General features: G+C 52.9%; 1 long non-coding RNA gene and 1 other non-coding gene across 3 annotated transcripts in view; both read right to left on the bottom strand.

Moving 5' to 3' along the window:
- Positions 1-2637, bottom strand: part of LOC118452072 — a 17318-nt gene extending 14681 nt beyond the window's left edge. The window contains exons 1-2 of one of the 2 annotated variants that reach the window (XR_004841715.1): positions 2486-2637; positions 356-1381 (exon numbers count right to left, since the gene is read on the bottom strand). This is a non-coding gene — a long non-coding RNA (uncharacterized LOC118452072). Of the gene's footprint in view, positions 1-355; positions 1480-2485 lie in introns of those variants that run through there. The other variant, XR_004841714.1, reaches the window with a different exon arrangement.
- On the bottom strand, positions 196-280 carry LOC118452073. The gene has a single exon (XR_004841717.1). It is a non-coding gene; the product is annotated as a small nucleolar RNA SNORD45 (small nucleolar RNA).
- Positions 2638-2647: the final 10 nt, after the last annotated feature.

Raw genomic sequence — 2647 nt, 5'->3', positions numbered from 1 at the left:
ACTGGAACAGGTTGCCCAGAGAGGTAGTGGAGGCCCCATCCCTGGAAACATTCAAGGCCAGGTTGGATGGGGCTCTGAGCAACCTGATCTAATTAGTGGTGTCCCTGCTCACTGCAGGGGGGTTGGACTAGATGACCTCTAGGGGTCCCTTCCAACCCAAAACATTCTATGATTCTAAAAGAAACTGGAGTTGCCTGGGCCTCAGAGTAATTCTAGAGCTAAAGTGGTGACAGACATCACCTCCTGATCAGATAATACATGCCAACAATCATCACCGACCCAAGAAGGCAACCTTCTCCTGCCCCAACCAAGGGTTTCAAATGCAGCACGCTTTCCTCCTCAAACAGGACCCTACCTTGGTCATTGGTAACACCACTGGCATATTTCGTCCTTGAAACGGGACCAGAGGTGCCTTGCGCGAGCCGTCAAGCCGCTGGTTGGAAGCACGGCAGCCTTTTGGTTACTGTTTGTCACCATGCCTTGCACAAGAAGGAAAAGAAGGACAGAAGAGATGGGGAGAAATTTAATCCACGCTGGAGATGACTACAGTGAATAAACAAGGCCGAGACCAAGTCCTCCTCCTCAGGGGAAGGGCACACACCAGGCAAGGAATTGCTGAGCAGACTGGTGTGGTTTGAAGTTACACAGGGAAAGAAGCAGATCTGGGGAAGACAACACAAGAACTGACTACGGCAGCGCTGCTTCCGTACAGCACTGGGGTGTCAACACAGGAGACACAAAAAGTACATGTAGGGCATAGAAATATGATGTGATTATTTAATTACATAATAGACAGTCATCTCTTTCTGCGTGTGTAAATACCTATAAAATCCAAACCTTTGCTCTTCCTCTCACCTCAACTGACACCAAGAGCAATTCGTAAAATCCAAACTTCAGAGAAGCTGCTATGGAATTCACAAAGTACGCAGCCAAAATCACCCATAATGGAACATTCAAAGCACAGTGTTCTCAGATCCGAATTCCTCTTCTTTTCTGGAGAGGAAGCCTCCAGTTTGCCCTCCTAGATTATTTTTTAGTAACATATGTTACTAAAAACTGTTATTTTTGCCCTCAGTACTCAACAGCACCCACTTCCCAAGCCCGCAGTCATGGGGATCGTTCATTGCTAGGGGCTATTCCCACCATGATCCTGCTACATTTACCTGGACATGCTGAGGGTTGACAGAAGATGGGGATCATGACCTATGCCAGCGCTTCCTGCACCACAGCTGCACTAATACGATGCCATCAACCCCAGAATTACGCCTGCCTTCATTTGGCGCAGCCGTCCCATATGATCCATCGCTGTCTGCCCCGTGAAACACTGCTCCTCCTCAAACACACCGGCAAAATGTGCCCCGCGGCTGGGCGTATTTTAGCTCTGAAGCAGACAGGCACAGCCTCAACAGGGAGCAGTGGAAACGCCTCAGCTTGCATTTACAAAGTCTGCAGTGCCTCCAGGGTTCCCCAGCCCATCGACAACTCGGATGTGCTGACCACTCACGCGTACGACGTGCACAATGTACATACACAGGCACGCACGCAGGTGGGCACAGGGGTGTGTATGTGCCTGCACTGCTGCTGCACTTCCTTCCCCACTGCTTTTTTCCAGCCCAGAAGCACCAGGCTCGAGTTCAAGTCAAACCCATGCCAGCAGCCAGGCAACAGGTCAACAGGTATTATCTCAGCATCCAAAGGAACGCTCGCATCGCCACCCCAAGGTGCCTCAGGAATGAGACGAACATTTTGTGGCACTGATGGTCAAGAGCCAGGGCTGCCACAGTCTGAAGCAGCGCCAGGAAGGGAATTGCCATAAGCATATATATACGCACCTATAGAGGTCTCTCTTTCTCTCTCGTCCCTATCGTTTACCCCCCCTGCTCCTCAGCATCACTTCCTTGAGGCAGCACCTGCAACCTGCACATTCTCAGCACAGCAACAAGCACCCTGAGCAGCAGGGCCTCCAGCTCTCTGGGGGATGCTAAAAGTAATGGCAGCTTCTCCTGCCCCCTCCAGGCATGAGCAGTTGTTGACGTTTCCCACCTCCTGGGCACAGAATCCAGGTGCTGGGGGCTATCTCTGGTCACCCACAACTGCAAGACCAACACCAGCAGCAGCGTTTGTCACCCCGAGCAAGCACAGAGCAGCACTGTGGCCAGGCTCAGCACCTTCTCCTATCGAGGGAGCCATGTGGGAACACAGCCACGGCCTCCTTGCCGAAAGAGGAGCAACAAGAATTTCCCTTGCCAGCTCTCCGAGCCACTCCAGAGCTGAGCTAACCCTCTTCAGACCCACGCTCAGATCGTACACGCCACCACCCATCACACACCCAGGGGAACTGACCAAGCTGCTCCCGTTGTCCCACACGGGCATGGCAGGAGAGGAGCAGCTGGGGTGCAGGCACCCAGCCCTGCACTCTCAGCAGGGAGCCAGGGTTGCTGCTCCAAACCAAAGCACAGCCCTGCTGAAATAAGGCAAAACTTACGTGGGCACCTTCCCTTCTCCCGTGACGGAGACATGCTGGCACCTGCTTCTCCAAAGGGAATGCGCTCGGGCACCAGGGTTTCTCGTCGCATTCTTTCCCAGCGTTACCCTGAAAAAGCACTGACACAAGGTCAGTTCCTGTGTCAGCCCGGGGGGTTCTGTG

Source organism: Egretta garzetta, unplaced genomic scaffold (genome assembly GCF_000687185.1).
Source record: "Egretta garzetta isolate BGI_Z169 unplaced genomic scaffold, ASM68718v1 scaffold1064, whole genome shotgun sequence".
Taxonomy (NCBI): Eukaryota; Metazoa; Chordata; class Aves; order Pelecaniformes; family Ardeidae; genus Egretta; species Egretta garzetta.
Note: the sequence above shows the minus strand (reverse complement) of the source record. Positions and strands in the feature narration are given on the sequence as shown.